Source organism: Pholcus phalangioides, unplaced genomic scaffold, assembly GCF_987345545.1.
Source record: "Pholcus phalangioides strain wild (caught in Gottingen) unplaced genomic scaffold, Ppha-v1.0 ptg000029l_1, whole genome shotgun sequence".
NCBI classification, from domain to species: domain Eukaryota; kingdom Metazoa; phylum Arthropoda; class Arachnida; order Araneae; family Pholcidae; genus Pholcus; species Pholcus phalangioides.
Window position 1 is genome coordinate 9,471,981 of NW_028301619.1, and position 15,254 is coordinate 9,487,234.

At 34.5% G+C, this 15,254-nt stretch overlaps 1 protein-coding gene across 4 annotated transcripts in view; it reads left to right on the top strand.

Annotated features, from left to right (window-relative positions):
- Ndae1 (Na[+]-driven anion exchanger 1) overlaps positions 1–15,254 on the top strand; it is a 338,918-nt gene that overhangs the window by 1,282 nt on the left and 322,382 nt on the right. Inside the window, exon 1 of one of the 4 annotated variants that reach the window (XM_089252556.1) lies at positions 8,755–8,980. The exons of 2 other annotated variants lie outside the window; for them this stretch is intronic. The gene's annotated coding sequence lies outside the window, so the exon portion shown is untranslated. Of the gene's footprint in view, positions 1–8,754; positions 8,981–15,254 lie in introns of those variants that run through there. One more of the 4 variants, XM_089252553.1, reaches the window with a different exon arrangement.

A 15,254-nucleotide genomic window follows, 5' to 3' on the forward strand; every position in this document is an offset into this window, starting at 1 on the left:
ATAAAATTAATTCCACTAAAACTTAATTCTAGCTGAATGAAAAATTATTCAACTTTTCTTTTTCAAATTTCAAATCAAATTTACTATTATCATTATACAAGTATAACAAAAATATGAGAGAAATATGGAAAGAAAAATTTACCAAGAGGAGTCAAGCAAAAAAATGACCCACTCTAGTAAATGCTGGTAAAAATTAGCATGGAAAACAAAGTATTGAATAGATAAAACTGAATACATAGTACTGTGTATATATATATATACAATTGTATAATTCATGGCAACAGAGGAGTAATCATTTTTGTCGCACCACGGTCATTTTCTGCAGAGGAAGGCTAATTAGACGAAACGGCAGTTTTTTTTTTTATACTCATCGAGAGGTCGGTGCGCTAACCCCTTGATATGAGACTCCCTGCGGTAGCAATTTTTTTCTGTGGCCATGTCGCCGTTTCTGTTGTACCCTTATGTCAAGAAAATTTCTGACAAGGACAAACCGGGTATCGAAATCGTGACACCTCTTAACATCCTTTGGTGCTTCAGGCGAGTATCTTATCGACCTGTGCTAAACAGAGGAGTGCAAAAGCAAAAACAATTAGATGAAGCATGTAAATAAATTCAACTGTTATTTAAGAATTACATGAGCAACAGAAAAACATTAAAACAAATTTTCTATACCATCAAGTGAGAATATGTATTGCTTGACATATTTTTTAAAGGATGATGAATTAGTATTGTGAGTGATTTCTGATGGTAATGTATTGTAAAAGTTTGGGATAAGTTAAGTAAAATGTTTCTTCTAAAGTGTTTAGTGAGGTAACGGAAGTGAATGCATATTATTTAGTCTATTTAAAGATCGAGATATATTTAACGATAATGAGAATTGGCCTTTGAATAGGAGGATGGATTTATAGAAATATAATTGACGTAATGTAAGTATTCCGAGATGATTTCATCAGATTACTTGATGAAGTTGTATCGATGGTGTAGTAAAATCATTTATGATGATTCTAATTATTCTCTTATGGAGGCTGATCATGGGGAAAAGGGTTGAAAGATAGTCAGAACCCCAAACAGTTAGGCCATATATTAGGAGTGCGTGAAACAAGAAGTAATATAGAATTTGTAAAAAAGACAAGTACAATAGTAAAATTTATAAATTTCTACCGCATAGTCTTTTTTGCAAATACTTGACATGAGACTCTTCCATTTAAGATTGTAATCAATGTATATGCCAAGGTATTTGATTGTAGTAACGTGTTCAAGAAATGAACAACTACAATTAGAACTAATAGTACAATTGTGATTATGGAAAATTAAATTAGGATTAAAATGAATGTTAGTTTGGGAAAAAGAATTTATAAACTTAATGTTTGATGTGTTTATCTGTAGGTCGTTAGAAACAAACCACATTCGAATTCTAATTAAATCAGTAATTGATTAGGTTAGTTAGAGATTGGAAATCATCAGCTGAGTAAAGTAATACTGTGTCATCGATGAAAGTTATTATATTGCCATTTATGTTTAAGTTGCATAAATCATTTATGAATATTAAAAATAATAATGGTCCCAAAACAGAGCCCTGAAGAACGCCTCTCACTATTTTCAATGGGGTGCCAAGGTTATTGAGAATTTTGACTGTTTGCGTTCTATGGGTTAAATAAAAAGCAATTAGATTGAAAGCATTATCTTTGATTCCGTAATTTTTGACAACTTATTTAGTAATATATAATGATTCACTCTATCAAAAGCTTTTCTTATATCAAGAAATCTTGCAATGGTTTTTTTAGATTTATCAATACTTTTTTTAAAAAAATAATAAATAATGTGATCACCACGTATTCCCAAGAGATCTTTTACGATCTGTCCAGGGAATTTGTTAGTGTGTTAGTAGACATCCATGCCCGAACCCAGACCTGCACAGTCAGAAGCTATCTCCCTAACCACTGGACTGCCAGGCAGCGATAAATTTAGTAAATGTTAATAGAGTAGTTTCTTTATTTTTATTAGGAAAAAATCCAAACTGATTGTTGGAGAAAGAATTGAAATTTGACAAGAAAAATCTATTTTTTATAATTATATTCTATTTTTGATAATTGTTTCAAATACTTTTGAGATAGAAGGTAAAACTGAGATTGGCCTGAAGATACCGTATTGAAATCATTCGGATCTCCAGATTTATAAATGGGGATTACGATAGCTGGTTTTAGAGACCTCGGAAATTCACCATTAAGATTAGCCATGCATATATTTATTCAATCTGAGAGAGTATTCAAAACATGGAAGAATTTTCACACGGCCTTAATGGTTATTGTTTCTACAAAGGATGCAGAAGGGGGTAATTTTTCAATAATTGCCAAGATTTCATCAACAGTTGTTGGAAAAAGGTATATTGAGTGATAATTGGATTTCATGTATTGCTTAAAATCATCATTCATGTTAATATTGATTGGGGAAATATTTACAAAATGGGAATTAAAGTTTTGGGCCAGTAGAATAGGATCACAGAATCGGAAGAAAACAGTTTATTATGACCATCAGTTTTATTAATTATATCATCAATGAATTTCCAACGTTTCGTGAAAGTGTTACAGTTTGAAAATTGGGTGGGAAAAATACTCAGTTTTAGCAGATTTTATTTTAGATTTTACCAAGTTTTATACAACATTCTTATAGCTTATATTTAACGGGATATCGAAAGGAAATTTTCGTGTTTTATAGTACAATTCTTGCTTAACTTTTGTCAGGTGTTATAATTCATGAGTGATCCAAAAATTCAGCTGTGATCTATTATTTTTATAATTAATATATCTAGTGTTATTGCGTACTATTGTTTCAAATTTAAGTAAAAACTTTTCAAAAAATTATTAAAAGGGTCAGTATTATTGAATGAAAAATTGTAATTTTTTTGAAGAAAAATATGAAGTTTGCAATAAAACCAATTTTTTTTTAAACTGGCGATTAGTTTGTTTTATTCGGATAGTTGAAGCGGGTACACTGAAACGCAGCTTACAAATTATGCGTAATGATCTGTTAAATCAGAGAAAAAAACAGAAGCATGTATATCAGTAGTATCGGATGAATTTCCGATATCCCCCCCCCCCCAAGCGAAATGCGAATATGACAATATTGCATTCAATAAATCCGTTGAAAATTACTTGTGTATCAACGTTTTTGATTAAATAGGAAATTCAAGAAAACTTCCGACTACAAAACGGAAAATACCGGTGCATTTTTTTCAGACAAGTCGGAATGAAGAAAACAACAGAGAAAACTCGAGACCAAAAAATACGGAACGTATGGTCACCTTGCCCACAACAATTTGGAAAACCACCCCTCCCAACATTGAGCTCTAGATCTGCCTCTGGACTACACACAATTTTTTATTCTTCAAGTCATTTGCTCCAAGTCTAAACTATTGTCATTTTGACTGATAATAACAATTGGAATGAGGAAAGGATAATTCCTCAACTCCTTTCAGAAAAAAAAAATGATGGGAGAAGAAATGTTGTGGAAATTTTCTTGGAAAAAAAATACACAGACTTTCTATACAACAGTTGGCGTTATAACGAGTTGGTGCTATAACGGCTTTTTTACATTATAATACCTATATGGAAGATTTGTGCACTGAAAATTTGTGGCGGTAAGCAGGGTCGGCGCTACAACGGGGGGCGTTATAACGGGGTTCGACTGTATATTTCATTTCAAAAATTCAGACTTCTGAGAGGACTAAAATATGTATGTTTTGAATATAAATATTAGAATATAAATATTATTATTAGAATTGCCGAAATATCGCGAAAGAAATGTTGAACCTTAAAAATATGTGAGATGAATATTTATCGTCATAATTATCATAATATAACTCATGTATTATGAAAACGGCGTGTATTCGTGACCTTGGTAAATATTAGAAAGCAATATTCATTGTCTAAAAAAATCGGAACCACCAAAATTGAAGAAATGTCCCGTAATACAGGACAGAAGTGGTCCGTCTAATTGTAGCCATTCTACTGGTTCTTGGATTCAGGAAAAGGTGGAGAAACACGCTGTACTATACTAATTTACTTTTTTAATTTTTTAAAGTACGGGGAAAAAAGATATTTAGAAAGTACCTCCTTTAATGTCAATACGGCTGTATAAGTACAATATATTTTTTTATCTACGAAGAGGTTATTCCTCGTCAGTGTCATTTTTTGAGAGTTTTACGTGTTCGGAGATTTATAAAATCGCTCCAAGTTGAGGGATCCTTGAATATAAAATTCAAGGAAACAACTATCAAACTTTATTAAGCAAAATTTTTTCTTTTTAAAAATAATAGCAAAATAAAGACAAGCTACATATTTCACCCTTAATATTAACCAATTTAAATAATTAAAAATCCACTCTAATTATTTAAATTGCATTGTTGATGCATTTTTGAATTAAAAATATGCTAACAGCACCCCAATTTATATACATTTTTGTAATTTTTTTTTATTTTAATACGTTTTCATGGGGGTGAACCATAGTGTTAAATGATAATTGTTTCATGTTTCTGTCGGTTCCTGTACAGATAGACAAACGTGTACGAAATTAATTTAATCAAAGTAAGCAGTTGATAATCGAGATGTGTTCAATATTAAGAATCACGACTCATCAACCTCTTGGGTGAGAGACATGGAAGGAAAAGTCGTCCGAAATTAAATATAAACTGCCAAACTAATTTGCCTTCGTGTGTGCATAAAATGAGCAAAGGGCGACAAAAATGATCAAATGTGGTTAAAAATCGCCGACTCCATAAAACGTGAAAAATGGCGTCAATACATGCCTAGAAGATTAATATAATTCTGACGTCGTGTCAAAAAGAGAAAAGACATGCGTAGTTTTGTGATGTTGTTAGCGCTATTTCTCAACGATTGCTTGTTGGCGTTTCGATAGAAATCTTTAACGCAATGTATGATACATCGCGTCATTAGTGTCTTATAGATTAGGATAGAAAAAACAAAAGTTTATTAACGATGGGTGGCAACAATATGAGAAATGTATCGAAGTATGTTCAATTTACATATATATGACATTTAGACACCAAATAAAATACCAGGAAATAAAAATACGTAATTATTACTGTATATGTGTGCTGCCGCTGTGGTGGTCGAGTGGTTATAGTGACGGACTCGCGATGCGAGGATCCCCACAGTGGTGGTCGGCTGAAGTTGGTTTTCTGTGGTTCCCAACTTCAAGGCGCAAATGCGAGCCGATCTCCCCGTTAAAAAGTCTCGCCACAGAGAACAACAGTCCTACAACGATAAATCATTCAATCATAACACTTCACTCATAGTTGGAAAAACTGGTGGCAGATGGCAGCGCTACACATAACAAGCATTACAGAGAAACAAAAAACTTCACGTCAGGTTTCACTACACGTACACGCACATTCCCGCACCGATCTAGATTCTAGAAAATGATCTACCCTTACAATAATCATGTGAAGCCGAAAAATAATTGAACGCTGTTGAGATTGATGTTCTGAAGTTTCAAAAAACATTAATACAAATACAAATGCAAAGGCCAAAACAGACAAAATGTCCAACGAGTACAAACGGCTAATGCTAATAAAATATATTAAACATTCAAACATTTTAGGGTGCCATTTAAACGTCTTTGCAAAATGTCTTTCAGTTGTAAAACACGGAATTGAAGTTTCAAAAAGGTAATGAAATGGGGTTTTTAAGTAAGAAGTAAAAAAATGAAAAATTCAGAGTGAATGAAATTTTTTAGTGATTTTGGGCTCTGTTTGAGTAGGAACACTCGGACTAAGTACCATTGACCCACCCGTTAAAACACCACTATGGCTTTGCAGACAAAAACTTTCAACACTCCTCTTTTTTCGATTTTCTATTGAAAAAGTGTAATATATTGTGTTAAAAAAGTAATAAAAAGGTAAAGAGATAAGGTTGATTTTTCCATGCCAGAGGCCCAGTTAGACCTATTCACGAAGAAAACATTGGGGAAGCTAGGGTTGCAAGACATCCCGTATATACGGGCAGGGTCGCAACGGGGGGGGGGGGGGGGGAAGCAGTTGGGTCTGTTGCTCCTATCGCTGGCTTGAAGGGGGGGGGGCGTAATTTACCCTATAGTTGCTCCTTCTACATTACACAGGGGCGCCAAATGCGTGCTTGCCCCGGCTGACTAAGTAACTAGTTGCGGTCCTGTATACGAGATTCAAGAACGTATGTTTGTAGGGGAAGAGGTACATTACATTATGTACAGGGTTCCTAGTGATCTGGAAACTGAGAGAAAACCAGGGAAATGAAAAATGTAAAATATTTGATAAAAGTCAGGGAAAAGTTTTCAAACTTCAAAAGTTCTCGAAGGGGAAAAAACAAATTCAAAAGACAAAAATTCGAAATTTGCATAAGATTTTGAATTATATTTCTTTCTTCCAGAGTTTTAGTCAAGGAAATTTTTTAGTTAGGGGAATGATCAAGCCGATTTTGCTGATCACCCTGTATATATTCATGAATTTTTAGGAGTGGGAGGTACTCAGCCCCTCGAGAATTAATTGGGAGATCAGCTCAGACCCTCAGTGGTCCAGGTTCCGGCACCTGTAATAGACACAGATATTCAATCTCATCAAATCTATGCAAAAAATAATAATAACTTTTTTCGTTAATTCTCTTCGAAATAAATATTTCATTCGAATTTCCCTTCTCAAATAAAAAATAAAATCGAACTTGGTTAATTCGAAGTCCAAAGTTATTGGAGAAAACTAATCATCCAATTAATCTATTGGATCTATAGAATGACTACACATTGCTACATTCACATAGGATAATAAATTATCAATGATTCAAATTTTATCCTCAGTTACGAAACTGTTTCCCTAATTATAATAACTTAACCTAATTATAATAACTTAACCTAATTATAATAACTTAACCTAATTTTATGATTGATCTTAGCTGCTACATTATCCTACTGTTCTGGAATCAGCATCACTGCAGACATTTTTGACCATGCTCAAAGTCGGATTTACTGAAACAGTTCATGATCACCCATTACGAAATTGTTCTCAAAATTTTGCGTATCATTCTTATGCTATCAAGGAGATGTACAGGGTGATCAGCGAATAAGCCCTTATTTCAAAATTAAATATCTCTACAACAAAGATCAATAGAATTATGCGGTAAACGGTACGTTTATTAGCAAAACTGTAAGAATGTTGTACAGAAATTTCGAAAATTTAGTTTTTTTTTAAATTTTTTAAAATTAAAAAAAAAGAAACTGGAGATTTTGGGGTTCCGAAAATCCTCATTTGTGTGAAGAGAAACCACTGCATTCGCCTAAAGTTACTGCATGGGCTGCGGTATGCGCCATGTGTGCTGACAAATTGTTCCAAAATTGTAACGTAACGTTCAGTAGTAATCGTTTCTCGCACGAAGAAGGGGCCGATAATGCCTCTGGCGCATACCACAGCCCATGCAGCAACTTTACGCGAATGCAGTGGTTTCTCTTCACACAAATGAGGATTTTCGGAACCCCAAAATCTCCAGTTTTTTTTTTGTTTTTTTTTTAATTTTAAAAAATTTAAAAAAACCTAAATTTTTGAAATTTCTGTACAACATTCTTACAGTTTTGCTAATAAACGTACCGTTTACCGCATAATTCTATTGATCTTTGTTGTAGAGATATTTAATTTTGAAATAAGGGCTTATTCGCTGATCACCCTGTACTTTCATTAACGTACTACACAATCTGAACTATCTGATATTTTCTATACTCTTAATGACGACAGATTCAGATTTTGAATGTTACACTCTAATCCTATAGGTTGAGAAACAATCGGTAGTAAGTGGTACACATTCTCGTTGCATTCCACATGAACAATGTTGAAATGAGCATTAAATTATCAAAAAAAGAGTAGAGAAAAACAGAATTTTCAAACTTATTAGCCTTTAAAATTTTGTTATTTAGCAACTTGATCGAAAGAAGCAAAGACTGTCTTCCAAACTAAATTTGCTCATACAAAAATCATGATTTTTTCCCTCCAACTTCGAATTATCAAAAAAATTCTAAAAAGTTCGAATAAAGTAAGAAATTTTAAAATTAAATGAACGGCTTTTATATAAAAGGAACCAAGTGCCAATAAATCTCTCAAAACTGAGAAAAAAAGCTATTTAAAGTTGTCTTTGATTCAATTATCTCTTCAGTTTGGTAGTTGGTTCAAGTGCACACAGACGACATCATAGCCTATATTTCACTTGGTTCTGTTTAGATAAAAAATCCCACCGCTTTCAATAGTTCAGATGTCTCTCGGTATACCTCAAAAATGTTAAAAAGGGCGCTTGGTTATTTTTATATAAAAGCCGCCCAAATTATATGAAATTCCCATCCCCCAAGGGTTTTCATAAAAGAGTTCGAATTTTATTCAAAATTAGAATTAACCAAGTTGCACTGTATATGGATCGAATATTTTTTTGATAAGTTACTTTCCCCAAGTAACTTGGTGAAAAAAAAATTGTACACATAATGACAGATGATGCCATAAATCAGAAAAGAATATAAAAAAATACATGACAAGCAAACAGAATAGATCTTGTTCCATAGAAATATATATGACTATCTGATCAGAAAAAAAAAAAGCCATTTTTTATCCCAACTAAAAATTCCGTTTCGCTTGATCATCGGGAGGAGAACGATGGCGAGGGAAATGATTTAGTTGGCGATGCGTCTTGGCGACGAGGTAAGGATATTCTTTTGTGAGGTTGGCTGGATGTCAAAAATCAAAGAGTGAGTTTCTTTTACCCGCGCCGCGTGATCTTCTCGGGGACTGTCTCTCGTCTGTCTTGTCTTCTAACTGGACCCGACAGTATTTTTGTGTCGTGTCTTCAACCAGCTGCTCACCATAAAATTACACTATCATGCTTGTGTGTCAATCAATTTTTTGACTCTTTAACGCCTAAAAATCTCGTGTTTATCAATATCAGCCGCCTCGTATAAATAGGTACGTAAAAATATTCTCTTTTCTTTTCTAAATGTTTTTTATATCTTCCAATACCTAATTAAAACATGGTCGATTACAAACATAATTATGTGCACAACTGAGAAATGCCTTTATTTTTCATTCATGCAAATCAAGTGACAATTTTTCCATATTCTTAAATTTTGGAGTATAAAATTGTTAATTAAAAAGTATATAAACGCTTAACGATGATCACCTCCACTTGAATTTTTTTAATTAAAAATTAACCGATTTCATAATGTAAATATAAAAACCGCAACAGGCATACAGCCCGATGTGGTGATTCATTATAATTTAATCTTTATTATTTAGGATCAAATGCACCGTTACAAAGAAAGTAAGGGTGAAAAATTAGTTTTTATACAATAAAATTTAAATGATGCGATACACTATAAAAGTTTCATACAAGAAGTATATTATAAAACTTGAAAAATGCAAACCAATAGGTTTATTGGTGGTTTTTTTTCCAAGTTCTTTGATAAAAATTTTATAGCGAAAAAAAGTTTTGTAGAAAATTTCAAAAATATTTCATTTTTGTTTGACCCCTCTTCTTGAGTGCCCGGGTGGGCCCATGCGTTAAAACGGCAATGGTTTAACAGAAAACATTAATCGTTAAAAACAGACAAATATTAAATACGAAAAAATTTATGAAATCTCGCTTATACTATAAGTGAAAATACTAGGACGATTTTCAATATGCGCACAATTGTTTAAATTATTCACTCTCACATGCAGTATTTGAACGATCGTACTATGCCAGAAATTATGTATATATACTTCTCCACATCCTTAAGCGGGCCCAATTCTAAGATCTTCAGCGAGCTTATATTGATTTTCTAGTAAATTTATAGAATAAAACTTTAAATTGATTTTGCATCCCCGCCTTGAGAACCTCCGTGATTGCAATCTTGATTTCATTGTCATATTCGTGAGAATAAGGTTTCACTTTAGTATCATTGGATTGTATCAAGTAACTTAGTATACCCCACTGTCGATTATTTAATTCGAATTGTGATATACTGAATAAAAAAATTCAAATGATTAGGTAGTAAGTACGGTATATTGTTATATCACTGAATCCAGGAAGTAAATTCCCGAGATTTTTTTTTCTGACCCAGCTGATATGCTGCAGATTTGAATGAAAAAACATTGACTTGAGTATAAAAATTAAAATTAAACCTTGCAGCTACACTAATACAATGACAAGTATCGTTTTTATCGAATCTACTATTGTTCATTATTTACTTTTGTCAAATCTAAATTGTTCTATAACCAAATCACATTCCATTCAAAAATCAATGTTTTTAAATTTCGCGAGAAATGCTACGGCGCTAAAATTATGCCATTGATGGCATATTTATCAGTAATATTGACCTTTTATTTTGCAAAATTTATAGAGATGGTGGGCGTTTAGCAGTTTTATCAAAATGAACTACTATTGAATTTTTAGCACGTGAACATCTCTCGCTACTGATGAGGTAGAAATGTTGAGTGTGACGCAGGTGTAGCAGCTGTGCAACCGTTCAACGCGTGTGATCTTCCAAACAACCGCCATTCATAGTATAAGAAGCATCGTGCCCTAAATACGTGTTGTGATTTTCGATGCAAGCAAGCCGTTAAGTTTTTCAAAGCCACGAATTTTTTGTTATACCTAGAAAATGTGACGAGCGGGGCATGCTTTCAAGCCGAAAAACATGAAAATCAAGGAACGATATTCGACGGCTTGTCTGTTGATAACGTGAATCATTTTCAAAATACCACAAAAGGGAGAAGGTTGAAAATCACATTCATGACAATGGGTGACATATAGCAGAATATAGTTTAAAAAAAATCCGAACCGAGAATATTAGAGGTCAATTCCCCCTTAACGAATTGTTTTGTCTGCACCGATGAAATGATAGAACGGAAACGAAGTGGAAAACTTTGAAAGTAAAAATACTTTGAAATAAAAAAAACTCGCCAATGTGTGTTATTTGAAAACAACAAATTCAAACCAAAAATAAGAAATAATTTACAATCACTTGATAAATTTAGCGGCATAAGTCATTTTGAGCTCGCGAATGTCAATTAGAACAGGGTCTACAGCTTGAAGCCAATTTCCAAATATTCATGCCGCAACCCGATTACTGAATATCCGTTGATATTATTCAACAATCAACGAATTTTTTTTTGTATGGTACATTCGATACATAACGATATTCATTTTGAAATTAACCATTTGAAAAATCTGCACCATAACGCATTTTCATAACATAATTCAAACTAAATGCCAGTGAATTTACATATTTATCTTGTTTATATTTGTGATACAGACTACTTATGGCTAAAACGTTTTTGTCGATAGAGCCAATACGGCAGGGGTGCACAACCTTTTCAGTCCACGGGCCAGATATGTGGTATTTTTTCCGCTCGCGGGCCCGAAACTTGTAGCCCAACCTCGACCCCCGCTCTACCTATATGTACATGTACATATAGGGTGACCATATGAACCGTATCATACTGAACATTCCTGTGATTTTGGTCGTTTGACTTTTTCATAAAATGTCCCTTTTTCCCCATAGTTTCAACGAATTTCTGATTCTGGAAACCCACGTCGTCTGATTGGTCGTCCGAATCTCAAGCGAAAAAAGTTGAAATTCGGGTTTCAACCAATCGAAGACGACGCGGGTTTCCAGAATCGGAAATACGGACGCTTTATGTTCACACCCTAATACATTAGTTGTCTTATCATATTGCAATCATATAAACATGTCCATCCATTTGTGAAACATACTTTTTCTTGGTGAATTATATTTCAATCTATTGCGACTTGCAGTAGCCCTTCTATTTTCCGTCATTGGTGATTTTTCATGAATTTTAGTGATGTTTAACAGTTTTATTAACTATCCAACTTACCTTTGACAAATTTTTGGCTGTAATTGGTGATGTCAAATATAAATCCCGATTTCCTTTTTTATGAAGAAATTTGGTCAGCCTTTTACTACTGATACTATACTGGGACACCTTTCTCGAGCCGGATGGAACGTCTTGCTGGGCTGCAGGTTGTGCACCCACTGATGGAAGGAAAAAAAAGTAGACTGACACATGCAAATCGTTATTAGACGATTACGGTTTTTATAAAAATTTTGATCGTGGTAAAAATGTCACAAAGACGTATTTTCGTCGATTTCGTTCTTATCGTTATAAATGTCAAGTTTGATGCAATGACAGAACACCACCTGCATTACTGGATTTTTATCTTAAGCTTCTGTGCGTGTAAATGTAACATGCTCACAATAGCTTCTTGCCTTGTTACACTAAGTATGCATGCTGTTGACCACCTGCTTACCACCGGATTGTAAAGAAAGCACCGAGGCGTCCGAAAGCAGCGTTAAAAGACGACGGGTTCGATCCCACGGCGGGAAGTGAACAGTGGCGAGTCTTGATTTATGACCTCGTTAAACCCTTACGATATTTTCAGTGGAGTAGTCTTGGGAAATACGTTTTTTTTCTTTACATAATCGTGTTGCAAAAGCAAAATTGTTTATCCTCGTGTTTTCTGTTTCTGATGAAAACCACTAAATGAAGCAAATTGATTGCCATAGCGCTTACTCTTTATCGGTTTTGTGTACTCTTCCAAACGAGGATTATATCGATTCATGTAAACCTGGCAGGAACTCGTGTGGAGAGAGCGAGAATTTTTCTCACTGAAAAATGTTTCAATGATAAATCCGTGATTTGCAAATGCGATTCGTTCCATTAATCGATTATAGTTGCAATGCACGTTTCTTTTACAAAATGCATGTTTACGAAAGTTCATTTATAAAACTTGAAAAATGCAACCAATAAGCGTATCGGTTGCATTCGAGCGATCGTAACCAATAGGCGATTGATTTTCCAAATTTTGTACAAGATCTCTTATCAAACTTTTATAGTGTAATCCCGGCCTTATTCTGTTTCTAAAGAATCGTATGAAAATTTAAAATCGCTTAATTTATGTGGTTTTAACGTCCCAAAATTTTTCTTTTTTGTAGTGAGTTCGGAAAGCGATAGACCAGTTCTATTAGGCGCTTGCCTCAAGTGCCGAAGGATGTTTTTAGAGGTGTCGCGAGTTTGATAGCCGCTGTTTTTTTGCCAGAATCTTTACCAAAGCTGGCATTACACTATAAAAGTTTTAAAAAAGTTCTTTTATGAAACTTGAAAAATGCAACCCCAACATCATCTGTTACATTCGAGCAAATGCAACTGATAAGCTTATTGGGTGCATTTGTCAAGTTTTATAGAACTTTTATAAAATTTTATAGTGCTATATGCTGCAAAAAAGGTAAAGATTTCGTATACGTCGGCCTATTATATCTAATGGCTGCAAGTGAAATGGATGACTTCAGTGACGTCAAAGCTTCATCGCGGAGGCTTTCTGCTATAGGTGGTGTTGCCATTGCTCACTGTACAAAATGTGCATGACCATACGTCTTGGTTTCAAAGAAACTCATGCTTTTTGATCCAGAATTTTCTTATTCTTAATTATGCCAGATAACTTAGTCCACATTACGGCTCTTACTGAAAAGCCATTATTTATACACTTATTCTGTGAAGAGCAAGTATGAAGAGGGAATTTTTATTAAGAAATTAATTTCAATGGCATTTCTGGTGCTTCAAAGACCGGACAAGTGAGAAGCCGATTTTTCCCTTTGATTGTTTCGTAAAAATTACTGGGTGGGGGCACAAAAATGCACACTTGCCTTTCTTGTGACAAAGTACGAGTTGAATGGTGTCACTATCCCGGATGCAACTAGAGTCACCGATTTGGGAATTCTCATTGACGAGCGACTTAAGTTTTCTGAACATTGTTCAGCGGTTGTCAAAAAATCGAATAGAATGCTTGGTCTCATTTTCAAAAAGGTCTCTTCGCGTTCTCCTAAAGTCATTCTTCCTCTTTTTCGAGGCTTAGTTCGTCCTGGACTGGAGTATGCTGTAAGGTTTTGGAGACCATACCTACAGAGGGACATAGACTTGGTTGAAGGGGTGCAGAGAAGAGCTACGCGTGTCCTTATTGGCACACAGGGCTTGAGTTATGAAGAAAGACTTCATTTTTTGAATATGTTTACATTGGATGAACGCAGGTGTCGAGGAGATATGATCGAAGTGTTCAAAATCTTCAATGGGATGGATAGGATGGACCATGAACTTTTAGTACACCGCCAATCGACTGCTTTTACAAGGGGACACCAGTATCGATTGGTGAGGGACAATGCAAGGTTATGGTGTCGCAGGGAATTTTTCTCCAATAGGGTTGTTAATAAATGGAATAGCTTACCCCCGGAGGTAGTAAATTGTAACACAATTGACACGTTTAAAAAGAAATACGATAAACATGTTGGGGTAAATCGAGAAGCTATCCATTCTTAGAATAAGACAACCATAAGTAATCTTTATGGGCATCGTATAATATTTTATCATGTGTATATATTGTTTGTAATTTGTGTTAATTGCATTTTTAATTGGGTTGCTGTATTTTTGAAACATATGACAACCATATTTTTATGGGCATCTTTTTATCAGCCACCTCGTTGGGCATTTTGCCTGTTGTGGCGTTGTATTTGTATTTGTATAAAGTAAATTCTTGTTTGGTAATACGGTTACGGCCCTGCCGTAGGCTATATAACTAGGATTTTTGCCACCCTCATAACTTTAAAATTCGATAATTTTGTAATGGTGTTCTTTGTTCCCACCTAAAACTGCTGCCCGCCCCCTCTAGTTACGGCCCTGTCTGTTGCCTAAAGTTTTCTCAACATCTTCGTCGTCAGGAATATAGCTCAAAAGCGTGATGTCATGTGAATTTTTACTATTGGAAATTTTTTAAAATTTAAATGTCTAACTAAAGCCTGAGCTGCAACCCGGTTGCACAGCACCCCTTCACCCTTACTTATGCTGCTTCTACTGACACAGGTACAACAGAAACGGCGATAAGATGACCGCGGAAGTGCATATGCATTGCTACCTAAGGGAGTAAAGTGGGGTGGAAGACGTTTTGGCTCACCAACCTTTCGCCCGTTCTGTGTGTGTGATTCGGCTACAAACTGTAAATCCCTTTCTAATCAATCCTCGTATGCAGAAAGATGACCGTGGTTTGACAAAAATGATAAACTAATGAGTTAGTTTCATATGCGTATACTAATAGCGGCTTTTGACCGAATCGTGGTGGGTGGCAAAATCTTCTCGAGTGTTCGTTTTGTAAGTTGCGTTCCACTCCACGTTTGTGTTTGGTTCTAGTATA